Raw genomic sequence first — 19,742 nt, 5'->3', positions numbered from 1 at the left:
GAAAATCTAATTGAGTTGAGAGTTGGCTGGGCCTTAAAGATTCTCCGTTTATTATAACAATAACTTATTATTTTACATTTTATTGTTTCTGAAATTAATGTTAAAATACATGGACAATGAATCAGGTCATGATTAAATTGTGTACAGTTAGCATTGTCTACATACCGGCCAGCTTATGAGATCCCCACAAGAAGGTGAATTTTGACTTTAATTTGGGTTTTCATCATGGATTAAAATGTCTTCATAAAGATTAAACTCTGATACAGAATTGAAAAGCTTTTATTAAAACAAAATGTGATGAAAGGCCACAGAAGAAACCGATTTCTCAAAGTAGATCATGAAGCTTTTATTTCTTTAACTTCAAAATAAATACTACAGTTAGACTTTTCAAAATTAAAAAGATAAATACAAAAATGCATATTATAAAGCCTATCTAACTGACTGCCTGTCTCTCAGCCACCCAAGTGTTCTTGCCATGGATAAATAGTTATTGGTCTTTCTTTTTATTTCTTGTAATGACATTTTATGCATATGTAAATAGATAAATTTAATCATACACCTTTCTTTTTGTAATGCAAGTGTTGCATACATACCATACATATCATTTTCCACATTGCTTTTTTATAATATCCTTTGGAGATTTTTATAGTCAAGCTAATAAATAATTTATCTTTTTTGCTTTAACAACTGCTTAATGCTCCATTAAGTATTCAGACCATACATTTTAACCAGTCCCCTTTTGATGAACATACAGTTTTTATTCCCCTAAACTTTTATAACTACAGTGAAGTCATAATAATCTTGTACAAAGAACATGGAATTTTCAAATTAGGAAAGGTTGATATAAACTCGTTCATTTTGAAAGATATGCATGCAGGCTCTTGGACATTTCTGAGTGAAGGAGAACAGGAAATATGGTTAGAGACTAGAAGTGTATAAACTATAGGATGCTTTGAATGCTGTGGGATGATAATTCATAATATGACAGGAAATAGTATTGAACTAATTAAAGTAAGGAGAGGTCATGAAAAGTAGTATTTAAGGAAGATGAATGTTCTGAGTTTTTATTTCCTGGCACCCTGAAATTGTTTAGAGATTTGAGGAAGAGCTTTATAAGATTTCCTTGTTAGAATAAAACTATTGGTGTGATAGATACAAGCAAGCAAGATGACTAAATCAGACAGAAGTTGTAGGAGGAGGTAGAAAATTAGGACCTAAATTCTGAAAGATTAACTCAGATGAGAGAAGCAAGATAATACTCTGACATTCTAGGTAGCAGGCAAAGTCCAGAGTGCAAAAATTCAAGAGTGGATTTAGCAAAAGTATTTCATGAATTTTGAAACTAAGGAATAGGCTATGTGGTCTTTCCCCTATTTATACACTATTCTGAGTTTGAGTGACTCTGGGAGGGTTTATGACTGGGATATCAGGTTGTGATCAATATCTACAAGCACCATGCACTCCTGCTTCTCTCTTGCCATATAGATTTTCTCAGTTTGCTGTTTGCTTTTCAGTAAGATCAAATATATTAGTATTTTTTCCTTACAGTATTTTAGTGTTTTATTATTAGTTGAGAAAGTTTTTCCCACTCCAAATCATATAGTCACACCTGTATTCTATTCTACATAGTTTATTGCACTGTATTTTTCATTTAAATTATTGATCTATTGGAAATGTATATTGACGTGTAGTGTTAGGCAGGGGAAAATCTTTTCAAAACTCTTTACTGTTATCCTGTGGCATTATTTTCTTAATGTTTTTCCTTTAATTCAGTCAATTCCTTTCATCTCTTCATCTTTAATTTCAAAGATAGTGCAAAACTCCTTTTAGATGGTAAATCTTTTCATAAGACCTGTTTTCCTTCTTTACTCATTTTAAAATATAGATGACTAGTATTTTCCAGCAAACTTTACAGTTAGATTATTTTAGGACTCCCTTCCTGTCTGCTTTCATTCTGTTAATGTCATCTTTCTGAGATCACATCACATCACATCACATCACATCACATCACATCACATCACATTGCATCGCATGGCATCACATCACATTACATGGGAGGGTTGGTTGATATACGTTATACCAGCTCAGTGATTCAGCAGCGTAGGGGCGTAGAGACGGGGCTTGTGTAGTTACAGCAAAGGAATATTTTCTCTGTTCAAGCCTGTGTTTGTTGGTATTATAGTACCTGCCATTAGCTTTCCTGTCTAATTTACTTTTGTATCTAACGTTCATTATGGGCACATGTGTGGCTCTGGCTGACATCCTTCCTAGGAGAGTAGCTTACTGCCTCAGGGAGGAGCTGCACCTCAGTCAGAAGAAGCCCTGTTTCCTTGCCATGTGGTTTTTGTATGGTATGGTTTTTCTTTTCCTTGTGTCTCCTGGAAGAGCTTCTTCTGAAAGTCATTAATCTGCAAAAAGGTTTTAAAAATGAAATAATTTCCATCTGTCTTCCATTCCGCCCACTTGGTAGTCCTTACTTTATATTGAAGTTTTAAGTGATTTCCATAAAATGTAGTTATAGCCTTTTTTTTTTTTTTTTTTTTTTTTTGAGACGGAGTCTCACTCTGTCGCCCAGGCTGGAGTGCAGTGGTGCGATCTCAGCTCACTGCAAGCTCCACCTCTGGGGTTCACGCCGTTCTCCTGCCTCAGCCTCCTGAGTAGGTGGGACTAAAGGCACTCGCCACCAAGCCCGGCTAATTTTTTCTATTTTTAGTAGGGACGGGTTTTACCGCGTTAGCCAGGACGGTTAACCTGACCTCCTGATCTGCCCGCCTCCTGATCCGCTGGCCTTGGCCTCCCAAAGTGCTGGGATTACAGGCGTGAGCCATCAAGCCCGGCTGCCATTTTTTATTGAACAACAGAAACACAGACATCATGATACTTTCCATACTTTATCTTATTTGGAGAAATAATAAAACACAGTGGTTAAGAGCATGAACTATGAATACAGAGTATCTGATTTCCAATCACAGGTCTTCCCTCACAAGCTGTGAAAATTGTTCAATTTGCTTAACTTCTCTGTATTTTGGTTTCCTTTTCTGTAAAATGGTGTTATAATTCAAATAAATTAGTATATAAAATACTTAAAGCAATGCTGAGCCCATCATAAGCACAATAGAAGTGTTTTGGTTGTTGTTGTTGTCTTTGTTTTAATGGTGGTAGTGGTGGTGGTTGTTATTTGATTTTCACAATAGATCTGTAAGGTACCATTTAAGAAACGGGCTTAAGAAACAGCTTCAGAGATTTTAAGCTTGTATAATATCATGTAATTGCTTGGTATACAGTTGGTATTTATTAAATATTTATTTAATGAATAAAGTTACAATGATAGCATTAAAGCTCAGGACTGGCTGACATCAAAGCTTGAGCTTTTAATCCCTATTCCTCAAAATATCTCTTCTCCTTTTGTCATGGCAAATGAAACCACTTTCTCCAGAATGGAAGTTACATATTGATCCTCCCTGGTGAGAGGTGACAGTGTGCTAGCAGCCTTCACTCTCAGCACCTCCTCCGCCTCAGCATCCACTCTGGTGGCGCTTGAGGAGCCCTTCAGCCCGCCACGGCACCGGCACCGTGGGAGCCCCTCTCTGGGCCGGCTGAGGCCAGAGCCTCCTCCCTCTGCTTGCAGGGAGGTGTGGAGGGAGAGGTGCGGGTGGGAACCGGGGCTGCGTGCGGCGCTGGCGGGCCAGTGCAAGTTCCAGCAGGCACGGACACGGGCTCAGCGGCCCCGCACGGGGAGCGGCCGGTGGGGCTTAGCATCTGGGCCAGCAGCTGCCGAGGTTGTGCCGGGTCCCCCAGCAGTGCCGGCCTGCCGGTGCTGCACTCAAATTCTTGCTGGGCCTTAGCTGCCTCCCCGTGGGGCATGGCTCGGGACCTGCTGCCTGCCATGTCCGAGCTCCCCCTCTGCTGTGGGCTACCGTGCCGCCCGAGCCTCCCCAATGGGCGCTGCCCCTTGCTCCATGGCGCCCAGTCCCATGGACCGCCCAAAGGCTGAAGAGTGCAAGTGCAGCTCAGGACGAGCCGGCAGCTCTGCCTGCAGCCCGTGTGCAGGATCCACTAGGTGAAGCCAGCTGGGCTCCTGAGCCTGATGGGGACTTAGAGAACATTTATGTCCAGCTAGGGGATGGTAAATACACCAATCAGCACTCTGTGTCTAGCTCAGGGTTTGTAAATACACCAATCAGTACTCTGTGTCTAGCTCAAAGTTTGTAAATACACCAATTGGTACTCTGTATCTAGCTAACTCTCTATCTAGCTAACCTAGTGGAGACTTGGAGAACTTTTCTGTCTAGCACTCTGTGTTTAGCTCAAGGATTGTAAAGGCACCAGTCAGCACTCTTGTGTCTAGATCAAGGATTGTAAACGCACCAGTCAGCACTCTGTTAAAACGGACCAATCAGCTCTCTGTAAAATAGACCAATCAGCTCTCTGTAAAATGGACCAATCAACAGGATGTGAGTGGGGTCAGATAAAGGAATAAAAGCAGGTTTCAGGAGCCTGCAGTGGCAACCCGCGGGTCATATTCCAGACTGTGAGAACTTTGCTCTTTCACTCTTTGCAATAAATCTTGCTGCTGCTGACTCTTTAGGTCTATGCTGCCTTTAAGAGCTTAACACTCATCATGAAAGTGAAAGTCTGCAGCTTCACTCTTGACAGCAAGACCACGAACCCACCAGAAGGAAGAAGCTCCAGACACATCTGAACGTCTGAAGGAACAAACTATGGACACACCATCTTTAAGAACTGTAACACTCACCGCGAAGGTCTGTGGCTTCATTTTTGAAGTCACTGAGACCAGGAACCCCCCAATTCCGGATACACTTGACTTCCTTAAATCTTTTATTTATGACACTATATCTGTCAGAAATTCCTTAAATTTTTTTCTCCAAAGCTTGTTCCCTTCTCAAGTTTTCAGTGCAATATGGGCTTTCCAAGTTTTTCATGTCTTTGTGAACACATGAATGTGCGTGTGGGATGTGTGTGTGTGTTTTAAATAATTTCACTTGGTAATGTGGTGGTAAGTAGAAGGAGGAGAGATTGTCTGCTTACTGTCAGTTTGTCCAATATTGTCTGATAGTTATATTTTTCCTTATTTGGGATCTTTGTTAGTTACCAGAAATTGAACTAGGTTAATAACTCAGCCATTAATATTTTTAGGTTTTGCTTTTTACTTATGGTAGTAGGACCTTTCTGAATGGAACTCATATTGGACCTAGCCATCCACAGTTTTGTTCACACCCTAAATCAGGGGTCAGCAATCTTTTTGGTAAAGTTCTAGGTAGTAAATATTTTAAGCTTTGTGGGCCGTGTGATCTCTACTCAATTGTAGTATGAATGCAATCATAGATAATATGTATACAAATGAACATAGCTGTGCTCCAGTGAAACTTTATGGACATAGAAACTTGAATTTTATATAATTTTTGCATGTCATAGAATATTATTTGATTTTTTAACCATTTAAATATATAAAAACCTATTCCATTCTTAGCTTTCAGGTCTCAAAATAGGTGGCTATGTAAAGTTGGTCTTGCAAACCACAGTGCATTCTCTTCTCCCCCTTCATGCCCTATATGACTATAATCACTGTTATTCTAGTGATTCCATTTTATCCCTCATACTAAGCTAGAATTATCATTCTTAAACTTAAATCACTAGCCTGATTATATCACTCCTATATCAGGGCTCTACAGAAAAAAGCCAATAAGAGATTTTATATATATGTGTGTGTTTATATACATAAAAATTATTATGGGAATTGGCTCAAGTGATTATGAAGGATGAGAAGTCCTATGAGCTTTATACTGCAAGCTGGAGAACCAGAAAAGCCAGTGGATTAATTCAGCTCAAGTCCAAAGGCCAGGAGCTCCGATGTCTGAGGGCAGTAGAAGATGGATGTGTCAACCCAAACAGACAGAACAAATTCGCCCTTACATCTGTCTTCTTGTTCTGTTTGGGTTCTCAGTGGGTTGGATGACGCTCATTCACATTGGTTAAGGCAGATCTTCTTTACTTAGATTATCAATTCAAATGCTAATCCCTCTGGAAATACCTTCACAGGCACATCCAGAAAGTATTTTTTTACCAGCTATCTGGACATCCGTTAGTCTAGTAAAATTGACACATAAAATTAACCATCACAACTCTTCTCTTTAAAATTGTTTGTTGACTCTCTAAACTTACTGGCATGACATTTCCGCTCACAAAATCTGCCCATAGTCTACTCTTGCAGACATACCTTTCGTTATTTCTCTCTCAGCATTCCTTAGTCAAGGCAATCCCAATTATTTGCTGATTCTGCAAATAAATACATTCTGTTTTCTCCTGGGCCCTGAATTTCTTTATCAAACTCTGCTACTTGGCATACTTATTCTTATTTATTCTTTAAAAGTCTATTTAAAATGGCACTTATGAAGTTGTCTCTGAAATTTTAGAAAGAATTAATCACTTTTTCATTCATGCTTTCATAGCACTTTGAACATTTTTAAAAACAGTATATCATGTTATAATCCACTTTGTTTGTGGTTGTTTATACCAATTTTAATATAGGCTCTTCATGTAAGAGATTGAATTAATTCACATTTATTCCCCCAAACCTGGTATATATTTTGGGCTTCACAAATGACTTTTAATGCTACAACAAAGAAATTACACATGAATATATACATCAACCGTACTTTACCAAAAATCTGCTTTTTAGGGAAGATTTTAAAAATACAGATTATTTTTGGAAAGTACATAATATAATGTATGGGTTTACCCTTTTGCAAACCAAAGAATCATTTGATAAAGAAAAAGTTCTCTAAAATTTCTTTGTTTTGAATTTTTTTTCTTAATGGGTTTGAATTTTTAAGCTTATAGTTTCATTTGCCAAAAACTATCAAGGGTTTAAGGAAATAACAAGCTTTTTGTGCTGATAGCTTCGATTACCCCCTATAAGTAAGCCAGGTGAGATAAAAAAAAGTCTGGATCTGATATTTTGAGAGGTTTGTTTTTGTAATAAACACATTGGCAAATAAATATTCCCAAAGCGCTAAATGTCCTAGGGATGCTAATGATGAAAATGCTTCAGGCAGCTATTGATCCAAACTCTGGGCCTCCATTCTCTACCTCTTCATCCTCCTAATTCATATATCTCTTCTCCTTCTTTACAGAGAGGCTAGATACATTTATTTATAGATATAAGTATAGTTCATGGGAAGAAAGCCACCACACATATATTTGATAGAAAGCTTCCTGGAGATTCTTCAGACTTGTGTGCCTTGTGATTATTTGCCTGGGAAGGCAACCCAAGTTCTCCAAAGTAAGGGGTCAACACATGAATCCCTTTGTACTTTTTTGGCCATTCCTTGTCATGAGTGATACTCACACAGAATCTGTGCAATCATTATTTATAGCAAGATATAAGAAAAAATATTATAGGGAACTAAAGGTTTCAGTCCACAAATGATTTTTGAAATTAATATTGATGTCATTGATGACAGCTACTCAGAATTGTTCACATTCTTTTCTTAGTAGTGTCACCATGATTTATGACATGAACAGAATATGTTTTTTTTATATCGTCTCTCTTACCTGAATGTCAGGCTCTGTTGCTATTTCTGCTTCTCTGTAGTGATGATGAATGAGGAGAAGCAAAAAAGCTTCAGCTGTCTTAATTTCCAAATAGGAACATAAATTAACTAGAACCAGGGCTGCTTCCAGAACTCCAAATAAGTTTTTTAAAGTACACCTTTATCTGTCTTTAAATGAAATATAATAATTTCTGAAGGCAATTATAAGATTTGAATGAAGTAAGTTTATATATGCCAGTAAGCTAATCAAATAATTGCTTTGTCTTATATGACTTCCAGAATTTATAATATTTGTTTCCCCTATAATTCTGGAAGTATACCTCAATTCAATGATTGCAAACCTCAGTAACACATATATGCACATCTTTAATGTAGTCAGTGATTTTGTGACGGATCTTATCTTCAACAGGGTCTAATTTTTTCATGTGCCATCATGTACAATGACTTCACTCACTGGATTTTGTTGTTGTTGTTTTTAATTTTAAAAGCGTGGTAAGGACACTCAAACCTGTCATGAATTCTTAATTAAATTTTTTGCCTGAGGTCTCTCATGGTCATTTCTCCTTTTGGTTGCCTGCATCCATTTCTCTTTCATTTGATAGCAGTGTGCTAAATTCCTTTTGGGGAGTTATACTTTTCCACTGAGTGTAGTTTTAAAATACTGTACTGCAAGTCAAGGTGCACTGCCCTACCCTAGGGAGGCTACTCTGACTCTCTCTTCCTGGACTTTGAAGGAAAAATAGGAAAAAAAAATTAAAATTCACTCATTTGAATGGTATTTTCCTTATGAAATTGTGTGTGATGCTTATTGTCTGGACTCCACACCACCATAGTTCCATTCTATTCATACCTATTCTCTTGAATTCTCATCTATTCTGTGCTGCACTGAGTATCCTGCCAATAAATTCTTTATTTTCTTAAGGTAATTTGTTACTTGCAGTCCAAGAAATCTAAATTCTTCGATGTGAATCTAGCCATAGAAAATATTTATCAAGTCAGTACTTTTCAACTGTTCACATCCTAGTTGGAAATGAGCATTAGTAATTACAAGAAGGAGCCCGCAGTTGAATGCATGTTGATTACTGGCACATAATGCCTGTTTTGGAGAAAAAAGGACTCTTCTGCCTGTCAATCAGTTGCTCAAATGTGCAAAGAAAAATGACAGACCTATACTTAAGAAATACTCCGTTTTCAAAACAATACCATTACCAACATCTGAAGTGTTGCAGCTAGGGGTAATAAAGCAAATTTAATGAGTGATTCATTCTGATACTTCATGAGTACCTAGCACTGATGTGGATTAAGTTCTGAAAACACAGATTTTGAAACAAACTCCTTTTCTTAACTTTCTATAGGATAGTAGGAGAGTAGAAAGGTGTCACAACTTTCCCTATCTACTGGGTCATTCCCAACAGCATTTAAATGTTCTATAATAATATAGAACATATATATACACACACACACACATATATATACACACACACAGACACACACATTACAATATGTATTATATATATGTATGTATATATACATATCCCTTACATGTCCCTTGCATTTTCAATCTGCATTTATTTCTCCTTGCATTTTCTCTTGAACACATTGAAATTTCTCTTATCAAGGTCATCAGTGACTTTCATGTCACCAAACTAACAACCAGCTCTCAGTCATCATCTTAGTAGTAGATGACTCAGTTAATCACTCTGTTCTTAGAGAAATACTTCTTGGCCTTCTAGGTAACCATGTTTTCTGGATTCTCCTTCTACTCACTGGCTGCTTTTTCTTGGTCTTGTTCTTTTAGATTTACTGAGCTAAGTGAGCCACAGAGATTAGTCCTTGTTGATTCCTTTATTATTATTATTATTTTTTATAATAATCTCCTCTTACCTGCTAAGTGTTATTATCTCTCCAAATAGCTTAATGTGCCTCATTATGTCAATTTATATATCTAACTCAGAGTTCTCTGATGAGTTCCAGATTCAAATATACAACTCATTATTTGATATATGTACTTATATGTTTAAGACACGTATCAAAATTTAATATGTGTAAATCTGTATTCCTGCTTTTTTTAAATGCTCAGTGAGCAGAAGGGCTCCAAGTGGAGTAAAGCTACATGTAATGAAATTCTACATCTTTTGAGGAAATGTTTTACATAATTTTCTACTTTCTCTGAACAGCAGGAAATTGATTTTTCTCCTTTATTCTACTTCTCTCTAGCTCACAGAATACAGTAGAAAAAACTTGGAGGGTGTCTTAGAAGTCTTTAGGGAAAAAGATATATTTAGTCCTATATTAGTCAGAATTCTACAAAGAAACAGAACCTGTAGGATTGGTATGTGTGTATATGTTTGTGTAATTTATTAGGAAAATTGGCTCACATTCACTCCCATGATATGCCATCTGCCAGCTGGAGAACCAGAAAAGCCAAAGTGGTGTAATTCAGTCTGAGTCCGAAGGCTTGAGAACCAGGGAAGCCAATGATGTAACTCTTGATCCAAGTCCAAAGGCCTGAAAACTGGGGGGTGCCGCTGGAATAAGTCCCAGAGACCAAAGGCCTAAGAACTAATGTCTGAGGGAAGGAGAAGAGAAATGTCCTAGCTCAAGAAGAGAGAGTAAAATTGCCCTTCTTCCACCTTTTTGTTCTGTTTGGATTCCCAAAGGATTGGATGATGCTCACCTGCTTTGGAGAGGGCAGATCTTCTTTACTCAGCCTACTGATTCAGATGGTAATATCTTTTGGAAACACCCCCACTACACACCCAGAAATAATGTTTTACAAGTTATCTGGGCATCTCTTAGCCAGGTCAAGTTGACACACACAATTAACCATTACAAGTCTTTCACTGAATTGATCCTCATTTACTTGAATACCTACTTGTGGGGGTGAACTTTATTAAATAGCTATTCATTATATAGTTTTCTTAGGCTACACCAAAGAATTTTCTTGCAATCTCCACCATGGTTCCAATTTAGCCTAGATCAAGCCTGATCAGTTCTTTCTTTTATATTTACAGACTTCAATATCCCACTGTCTGAATTCAACCGCAGTCTCATTTCATCTGCTTCTCTACCACATAAATACCCCTAATCCAATGAAACCTCATTTTTTCCTTGTCTGTTCATAACTTCCCTCATTAGTTACCTCAGTTGCCATTGTCTCTAAGCATTGCTTATAAGGCCTCCACCTATTACTTATCCTTCCACTCTGAAAGCTCTCATTCCTGAAGTAATCCTGTAGTCTGCCAGCTCTGCTTCTGTGCTAGCACTCTTTTTGCTGCTGGAAAGATCATGCCACTGTGCTTTTTAGCAGCATTACAAATGAATTTAGCTGGATTTCAGTTCAGCTGGACCCTTTACTCTGTTATCAAAGCTGGCAGATGAGTCTTGCAGCCTTTCCATTTCTCTGTTTCTTCAATTCGTCTCTTTATTTAAGTACTTGATATTATCTTTTCTTCTAAATAGTTAGAAAGAATAAATAAGAACTAGTATTTGATAACACAATAGGGTGACTATAGTTGCTAACAATTTAATTGTACATTTAAAAATAACTAAAATTGTATAATTGGATTGTTTGTAACACAAATGGATCCCATTTTTCTCACCTCCTCAGGAAGCTTGCTCCATCAAATATCCTTATCTGTTTCATACCTTCAGTTTTTCTGGTTCCTTTTTTTTTTCTTTTTTGGCATGTATTTCATGTTAAAAAAAAGTATTTGGCCATAAATCCGTTTTAAACTTTGCCTCCCCGTCCCATGTTTTCTGCACACCCATCTTTTGGAATGTGTACTTTGCACTTACTGTCTCTACTTGCTAATGTTGAATTCACTCATAAAAAATAACTGATATTTGGATTTTGTCCCAATGCTCCATTGATATTCCTGTCACCAAGGTCACTAAAAATCCCCTTCCTGCCAAATTGAATTGGTCCTTATCAGACTTCACTTTCCTGCAGCATTACCACTGTTCGTCACTCTCTTTTCTGACCCTCTTTCCTCTCTTCCATGACACCACAATATCCTGGTTATTTCTCTTAAATCTCTGGGTTCTTATCCTCCAATTATTAAGTATTAGTGTGGCTGCTGACCCTCTCCTTTTCTTACTCTACATTGTCTTCTCTTCTAGAGTGACCTATTGGCTGTGATAACTGAGATGAATCACTGGATCTTTGTATTTTTATCATCTATAAAATGGAAAAAATAGAACCTGCTTCATAGTATTATGATAGATATTAAATAAAGAATGCATAGAAAGGTTTTAGAAAGTGTCTGGCTTATAAGAATGACTCAATATGTGTTAAATATTGTAAGATTATTCAGATACTGAAAAATGCAATATTGAAAAGGTATCAATTATCCCCTCATTAGCTTTTGCAATAAAGGCAATCCCCATTATACTTTGAAGAGTAGTTTTTCAAGAAACAACAGATGCTGACGAGGTTTGGAGAAATAGGAATGCTTTTACACTGTTAGTGGAAATGTAAGTTAGTTCAACCATTGTGAAAGACAGTGTGGTGATTCCTCAAAGATCTAGAAGCAGAAATACCATTTGACCCAGCAATCCCATTACTGGGTATATACCCAAAGGAATATAAATCATTCTGTTTTAAAGATACATGCATACATATGTTCATTGCAGTGCTATTCACTATAGCAAAGACATGGAATCAACCCAAATGACTATCAATGATAGACTGGATAAATAAAATGTGGCACCTACACACCATGGGATACTATGCAGGCATGAAAAGGAATGAGATCATGTCCTTTGCAGGGACACGGATGAAGCTTTAAGCAATCATCTTCAGCAAACTAACACAGGAACAGAAAACCAAAGACTGCATGTTGTCACTCACAAGTGGGAGTTGAACAATGAGAACACATGGACACAGGGAGGGGAAAAACACATACCAGGCCTGTCAGTGGGGTCAGGGGTGAGGGGAGGGAGAACATCAGGACAAATAGCTAATGCATGTGGGGCTTAAAACCTAGGTGATAGGTTGATGGGTGCAGCAAACCACCATGGCATATGTATACCTATGTAACAAACCTGCACATTCTGCACTCGTATCCCTGAACTTAAAGTAAAAAAAAAGAAGAAAAATGCAATATTGAAAAAATATCAATTATCCCCTCATTAACTTATACAATAAACGAAATCCCCATTATACTTGGAATAGTTGTTGTTGAAAGGAGATAGAGCAACTGCTTAGAAAACTAATCTGGAAGATAAACTGTACAAGGGAAGGCAAACTTGTAAAAGAAAGTTTCAGGCCGGGCGTGGTGGCTCAGGCCTGTAATCCCAGCACTTTGGAAGGCCAAAGTGGGTGGACTACCTGAGCTCAGAAGTTAAAGACCAGCCCCTGAGGAACACAGTGAGACTCCACGTCTTTAAAAAAAAAAAAAAAAAAAATGAAGAAGGCACATTGGAGCCTGGCTGTAATTCCAGGTACTCCGGAAGCTGAGGTTGGGAAGATCTCTTGGGCCCGTGCTGCTGAGGCAGCAAGCTGACATCGCGCTATTGCCTGCACTCTAGGATGGGTGACAGATACCCTAAAAAAAGAAAGAAAGAGAGAGAGAGAGAGAGAAGAAGGAGGAGGAGGAGGAGGAAGAGAAGGAGAAAAAGAAACAACTAAGTTTAAATTTACTGGCAGAGGAGTCACAAAAGTGTAATTAAACAAAAAATTTTTATATACACCGGTTTTATACATGATTTTGTAGTTTGGACATTGGCTATCCATCTGGGAATAAAGTTAAGTCTATAATTTAGAAATAAAATTAAATATGTAAGTTAGACCATTCATAAAAATCTATTCCATGTGGGTTAAAGTCATAAAATTTTAAGAAATTTTAATACATGTATTTTAAATTTTTAAAATAAAATTTGGAATAAAACTCAATGGGAATCCCTGTGTTAGTAAGCCTGATGAGAAAAAAAAGCCTTCTTTAATAACACAAAAATAAAAGTCATAAAAAATTTTCAAAATCAAATAGTATAAAGAAAAACTATAAACTTTAAGAGAAAATGAAACTACTGAGAAGAAACATTTTCAACATTTATAGCAGACTAAGAATTAAGATCAAACCTTTATAAATAAATGCTACAACTAACTAAATAAAAATTATTTAAGAGTTGATAGAAACGTGAATATGATATGAGTTGGCAAATCATTGAGGAGTAAATACAAATGCTAAAAGATGCTCAATTTTTCTAAATAAGAAAAATATGCAAATTTAAAATTTCAAGTTTGTTGTAATTAATTTTAAAAAATCTATACAAACATAGAATAAATAATATGATATACCTTTACATACCCAATAGCCAGCTTCAAAATTTATCCTCAAAATTTCTGTATTTGCCTAAGGTAAATTTTAGCATTTACCCTAGAGAAACTCTTATGCATTTAAACAAACAGGTGTGAAAATGATTTTTATTAATCATTGTTTACATAAAGTAAATTTGAAACATTGATGCCCAGAAAAATGAAATCATTAAACTATAGCACATGTATACTATGAAATGCCATGTGGCATTAAACAGTATGTGAGTTAAATGCCGAAATCTTCAAGACACACTGTTTAATGAGAAAAGCAAGTTGCAGAATAATACATAGAGTATCATACCATTATTTAAGAAAAGAAGCAAAATAATATTTATGTCTCTATTCATCTATACATCATCTATCCATCATCTATGTATTTATCAAACTGTAGCAGAGAGTGGTATAAAACGATATTCATTAACAAATAACAATGATTACTTCTGGAGAGGAGTGTGGGATTGTTGTTTATCAAAGATCCTTTATCCTAATATTTGGGGTTTTTCACAAGAATACATTTATGATTATGTAATTAACAATAAATACCATTATAACAATAATTAAGAACATTGGAATAAGCAAGTTGGGTGTGAATCTGAACTGCAGCACTTATTATACAGGTAACTTGGGTCTCTCAATCTCTTTTTTACCATTGTCAATTAGGGTTAACTTAATCTACTTTGTGGAGATGCTGTATTAAGTGAGATGATGTGTGTAAAAGAATCTATAATACACAGAACTGAACTGAAGATAAATCTTTGTACCCTTATTAAATCAATTTTGAATATCAAGGAACTGGGAGATAAAGTACTTTTCTCCTCAGAAGACTGCATCTGCTCACCAGAGTTTAATTCAACAAGGGTGATGACCCTGTCTTAAACATGCAAATTACTGATGATGACTCTAGTGTCTGATATATAGCAGGTGTATATATAATATACCTTTTGTATAGTATGTGTAAAACAAACAAATGCTTGTACATTAATATGGCATCAAGAATTTCCACCAATAAGAACAGCTGTCCTACATTCTGAAATTGTATCTCCAGAACCTACTACGTTCTGGATCTTCAGTTGGTTTTGAATAGACAGCTCAAATTGAATATATTTTAAAACTGTACCTTCTATTTTTATCTATAAATCTTCCTCTTCTCCTACTTTCTTTGTTTTATGGCACCTAATTTATTCATGAAAAGTCTTTCATGATTTTGATTATTGCTCTACCGTAAACATTTTAGACTTTAACGACAAATGCTGACTTTTAAGGTTTTATTTTGCTTATTTTACTGCACTGTATGTTTTTATTTTTCTTTTTTTAAAAATTTAACTTTTAGATACTGGGGGTACATGTGCAGATATGTTACATGGGTATATTGTGTGACACTGAGGTTTGAGGTATGAATGATCCCGTTGCCCAGGTAGTGAGCATAGCACTCAATAGATAGTTTTCAGCCCTTCACCCACTTCTTCTCAGCAGTAGTCCTCAGTGTGTATTGTTCCCATCTTTATGTCTATGTGTACCCAATATTTAGCTCCCACTTATAAGCGAGAACATGCAGCATTTGATTTTTCTCTTCCTGCATCATTTTGCTTAGGATAATGGCCTGCAGCTGCATCCATGTTCTTGCAAAGGATGCGATTTTGTTGTTTTTATGGCTACAAAGTATTCCGTTTTGTTTATGTATCACATTTACTTTATCCAATCCACCGTTGATGGGACCCTAGGTTGATTCCATGTCTTTGCTATTGTGAATAGTGCTGTAATGAACACATGGTTGCATGTGTATTTTTTGTAGAATGATTTATTTTCCTTCGGGTATATACCCAGAAATGGTATTGCTAGATCAAATGGTATTTCTGTTTTAAGTTCTTTGAGAAATCTTCAAACGGCTTTTCACAGTGGCTGAACTAATTTACATTCCCATCAACAGTGTGTAAGTGTTCCCTTTATCTACAGCCTCACCAGCATCTGTTGTTTTTTGACTTAAAAAGAAATATTCTTTCGAACTGGTGTGAGATGGCATCTCATTGTAGTTTTGATTTGCATTTCTCTGATGATCAGTGATATTGAGCATTTTGTTACATGTTTATTGGCTGCTTATATGTCTTCTTTTGAGAAGTGTCTGTTCATGTCTTTTGCCCACTTTTTAATGGGTTACTTTTTGCTTATTGAACTGATTAAGTTCCTTACAGATTCTGGAGAATTACAGGACCTTTGCTGGATGCATAGTTTGCAAAAATTTTCTCCCATTCTGTAGATTGTTCACTCTGATGATAGTTTCTTTTGCTTTGCAGAGCTCTTTGGTTTAATTAGGTCCCAATTGTCAATTTTTGCTTTTGTGGTAATTATTTTGTTGCACTTTAAATGTAATATTCCCTAGGGATTCAGTGAGCTTTTCTAAATTGGAGAAGTCATATTTTTTCATATCTGAAAACTCTAGTCCATTAGTTCTTGGTACTTACCTTCTCCCAATTTTTTCCTCGTTTCTGAGATACAACTTTCTATTCTATTTTCTATGTCTCTTTACTGTTCATTCTTTTTCACCAATTCCTTATCTCACATTGATCTATTCTAAAAAAAAACTTCAGATCTTCTGTTTAGTTTATTGTAGTGTCATCTACTATTTAAGTTATTAGTTAAATTTTTCAAAAAGTTTTAATGACTTTTTTATTTTTAGAATTTATCTTCAGTTTATTTTCAAATAGGCCCAATCATTTTTTATCATGTCTTGTTCTTGTTTTATAAAATAAATGCATTCTTTCATCCCTTGAAAATTTTTATTTGCATATATTTAAAAGGCACAATTTGTCACATGGACATATTGCAGAGCAGTGAAGTTTAGGCTTTTAGTGTATCCATCACCAATGTACTTTACATCCATTAAGTAACTTGTCATCATCTGTCCCTCCTCCAACCCCCTCAACCTTCCAAGTCTCCATCGTCTATCATTTCACACTCTGCATCTATGTGTACACATTATTTAGCTCCCATTTATAAGTGAGAACATGCATTATTTGTGTTTCTGTGTCTGAGTTGTTTTCCTTCAGATAATGGGTTCCAGTTCCATCCATGTTGCTGTAAAATACATGATTTCATTTTTTATGGCTGAATTGTGTTCCATTGTGTTATATATGTAGACCATATTTTGTTTATCCAATCATCCACTGATGGACATTTCTTTGCTGTTGTGAATAGTACTGCATTAAACATACAAGTACAGGTATCTTTTTCATGTAATGATTCCTTTTCTTTTGGGCAGTTACACAGTAATGGGATTACTGGATCAAATGATAGTTATATTTTAAGTCATTTGAGTAATTTCCTTATTGTTTTCCATAAAGGTTGTACTAATTTACCCATGAACAGTACATAAGAACAGTGCATTCTTTTTTTTTTCTTTTTCTTTCTTTCTTTCTTTCTTTTTTTTTTTTTGAGACAAAGTCTCACTCCATCAGCCAGACTGGAGTGCAGTGGCATGATCTTGGCTCACTGCAATCTCCACCTCCCAAGTTCAAAAGATTCTCATGTCTCAGCCTCCTGAGTAGCTAGGATTACGGTGGCTGCTACTACGCCTAGCTAACTTTTGTATTTTTTTAGTAGAGACAGGGTTTCACCATGTTGACCAGGATGGTCTCAATCTCCTGACCTCAGGTGATCCACCCGCCTCGGCCTCCCAAAGTGCTGGAATTACAGGTGTGAGCCACCGTGCCTGGCCAGAACAGTGCATTCTTTGTATAACATATTTTCTCAACCACTTATTTTCTGTGATACTTTTTTTCTGTATCTTAACAGTGTTATTTTATAATCCCTTAAGTTAGCTCTATTATCATGAATCTTTTGAGTGTGAATGTTCCCATTCATTGTGTCCAATGTCTGCCATGGCAGTGGGTTTCTAGTTTGATTCATAGTTTTAAGCTGTGTGAGCTCATCTTTGGTAGAGGTTGGCTTCCATGGGAACCATTTGTGAACTGTGAATTGTAGCATTTCCACATGAGAGTTTAGTTTCATCTCAGTTCTCATTGATTTCTTATTTCTGAACTGCTCTTTTATTTCCTTCTTTCTTCCCTTCCTCCCTCTCTCCTGCTTTTTTCTTTCCTTTTCTCCTTCCTTCCTTCCTTCCTTCCTTTCTTCCTCCCACTTTCCTTCCTTTTCTTTCCTTTGTTCCTTCCCTCCCTCCCTTCTCTCTCTCTCTTTCTCTCTCTCCATTCCAAAAGTCAAGAATTGTCTATCTCAATTGGTTATTTTACTTTATTGCTGTTGAGCTCACTTACATATTTCTTACTTGGGAAGGATGGTTTTTGCTGTTTCTTGTATAGGTGCCCTTATCTATATTCTTCATTTTTATGAATGACATTAATAATATCCCAAATGCCAAAACTCAAATTAAAATTAGTTTTCATGTTGCCTTATTCTCTATATGTCTTTAGATATATCTAGTTTATTGCTGTTTTGTTTTGTTTTATCATCCCCACTGTCTCTGCTTTAGTTCAGTCCCTTATCATCTCTCTTGTGGACAACAGCAATATCCTTTTCTCACTGGTTTCTGTGCTTTCCATCTGCCTTTTTCCAACCATTGCTACATTGCTCGTAGATTTGTCTTTCTAAACACAACTCTGAGTATGTGAATTCACTACTTAAAACCTATTAATGGTGTGCTTTCCTCATATTGAAAATTAAACTTGCTTGATTTTGTGGATTTGCTGAGTCTTATTTCCTGACATCTCTTCACACCTACGTTTCTGCTATATCAGAATATTTCTAGTTTCTTGATTTGCCCAACTGCTTTAGGCCTCTATTCCTATATAATATCCTTTTCCTGTAAAACTCTTACACCTCAGTCTTGCCCTATTTATTTCTTATACCCCTAGTTTGTTCATGCTGCTATAACAAAATTTAGACTGGGTAATTTTTAATAACAGAAATTGATTTCTTATAATTTTGGAGACTGAGAAGAGCAACATCAAGGTACCAGCAAATTTGGTAGCTGCCAAGGGCCTGTTCCTCTTAGAAGGTTCCTTCTGTGTTTCCTCATGTGGTGCCGGGGCAAATAAACTCCCTCAGGCTTCTTTTATAAGGGCAGTAATCCCATTCATGAAGGTTAGGCCTAATCACCTTTCAAAACTCCCCACCTCTTGATACTATCACATTGGGGATTAGGTTTCAACATGTGAATTTGGGAAGCGGGGAAACCATTTAGACTACAGCATACCCATACTTATGCTTGAAAATCAACGTAAATACTACTTCTTTTTTCTAAAGGAATTCCTGACTAGCCCAAATCTGACACATGGTACCCATTGACTCATTTTTATAATGGCTATATCCACTTAATTTTTTATATTCAAACTCCGTGTATATAATTCCTATAACCATTCTTTGTATAACATATTCTCTCAACTACTTATTTTCATTGACACTTTTGTGTTTTGAAAAACTAATTTTCTTTGTTTCTTTGATTGTGACACTCATAAACACACCCTAACAGAAGGCTTTCTAATACCATCAGATTCTTTACCTGAGTCTATTCACTTTTTTTTCCAGTCTGTCAATTCGCCTTACATGTTATAAATTCCTTAGTCTTGGGGTTCATTGTGGAGGCCTCTTTAGGACGAATGGAGATCAAGTTGGTTCAGTATGTAGATGTCCCAGAATGGTATTGTTGCAAAAGGCATGAAAGAACACATAGGAATAAAGATGAAAAGAGACTTCACAAGATTTATTGAAGAACTAATGTTCTAGAAATCATGGGGAGACTCTGGTCCTAATGTTGATAGTGACCCACCAGACTCTGAGCACACAGAATAATTGCTCTGCTTCTCAGTTCTCCAGTTGACAAAACACAGGGATTAGAG

The sequence above is a fragment of the Mandrillus leucophaeus genome, unplaced genomic scaffold (genome assembly GCF_000951045.1).
Source record: "Mandrillus leucophaeus isolate KB7577 unplaced genomic scaffold, Mleu.le_1.0 Scaffold1132, whole genome shotgun sequence".
NCBI lineage: Eukaryota > Metazoa > Chordata > Mammalia > Primates > Cercopithecidae > Mandrillus > Mandrillus leucophaeus.
This window is presented reverse-complemented; position numbering follows the sequence as displayed.